Below are 1,518 nucleotides of genomic sequence, written 5' to 3'. Positions count from 1 at the left end.
GGCCAAATCCTGGCCTGTCCCCTGGATTGACACAAAATGAAAAGTGTTGCCCGGAGGTCTCCTTGGCCACTTTTACAGCTGTTTATCTGTGGCAGGCATTGTCTTGTGCCTGCCTTGGTTGCTAATGGACTGGAAAGTACTTCATCCTCATGTGATGCGAATGCATCTTCCTCCTTCTTGCCAAATAGGGAACAGAAATGTTTATTGAACACTTTCGCCTTTTTTTCAGTGGCATTAGCTGCCCTATTAACATCTCATGCGAGCACCACTCTGCTGCCAGGATCCTGGCTGTCCTGGTGCTTTTGGTGGTTTTGCCCTGCTGGATTCTGACCTGGTTTATCTCTTATCAATTCTGTGCACTTCAGACCCTCTGCTGTCCTCCTGATTGCTGCTTTCTGCAACTCCTTCTATCAATCCATTTGCAATTCCTCCATACAGAATTCCTCCTGCTGCCTTCACTTCCCCTTCTGCCCGCGGTGAGCTTTTAAAAGCCTGCCCGCTCCTTCCCTCGGGCAGCTCGGCTGCCTCTCAGATGCTTGGCCAACCCTTCTTCAGCAGCTCCCAGTTGTTTTGTCCAGATGTTTTCCTCTCCAAAGGGGTGAGGGATCTCCCAGCTGGCTCGGAGGGAGGGTTCACTGATGGACGGTGATGGCAGCCCAGCGCAGCTTCCACCCCGCATGCCATCTGCCCTCTCTCACCCTGCTTCTGCGTGTGCTCCTTAGCTGGGACCTCGGTGCCCTCCCGTTCCTCGTCCCGGGTGTCACAGCCCAGCCATCGCTGTATCTCTGCCGTGTTTGTCCTGTGTCCTGGCACCATCAGGGCAGCACGATGTGCCCCAGCTGCTCTTCGCCAGCCCACGGAGATCAGTGCGGCTCACTGGTGGGAGGGATGTTCCCAACGGGGTGCAGGAGTGCCAGGGAAGTCGCTTGTCCCCCGTCTGCAGAAATTACCTGTTCCCCTCACGTAACCCCAGAGCCCCCAGCACCCTGCACGCAAGTCAGAACTTCTCCCCGCGACCTTGGCCGCCCTGGCTCTACACGCTCATGTTCCACCTGTGCCTCCTTCTTGCTCCGGGTGAAGCAGCTCCCTGCCACAGCCGTGGTGCCGGGTCACTCCAGGCTTTTCTGCCATCCTGGGGGCTTTTCTTCCCCTTTTCCCCCTCTTCTGCCTCTGCTCCAGAGCCACACGGGCTTGTGGTGTGCTCCTGCCGCAGCCCCGGGGGCCGGTGCCGCGGGCGGGCGCGCTCCAGCCTCCCTGAGCCCCCCCTGCTTCCCCCCCAGGAGGCACACAGCGGGGCGGGGGGGTCCCCGCCGGGGGAGGGAAGAACCGCGGCCCCTTGCCGCCCCTTGCCACCCTCTCCCGGGCCACCTCGAGCCGCCAGGCTGGGAGGGGGCCGCGCACCCCCCGGTGGGCCGGGAGGGCTGGCGCAGGGCTGCCGGGGCCCGGGGGCGGGGGGCGGAGCAGAAAGCCCCTCGGGCACCCACGCGTGGGGTGTGCCGGGGGCAGGGCCGGCCGGGG

Source organism: Haliaeetus leucocephalus, unplaced genomic scaffold (assembly GCF_000737465.1).
Source record: "Haliaeetus leucocephalus isolate CR32 unplaced genomic scaffold, Haliaeetus_leucocephalus-4.0 Scaffold226, whole genome shotgun sequence".
NCBI classification, from domain to species: domain Eukaryota; kingdom Metazoa; phylum Chordata; class Aves; order Accipitriformes; family Accipitridae; genus Haliaeetus; species Haliaeetus leucocephalus.
Note: the sequence above shows the minus strand (reverse complement) of the source record.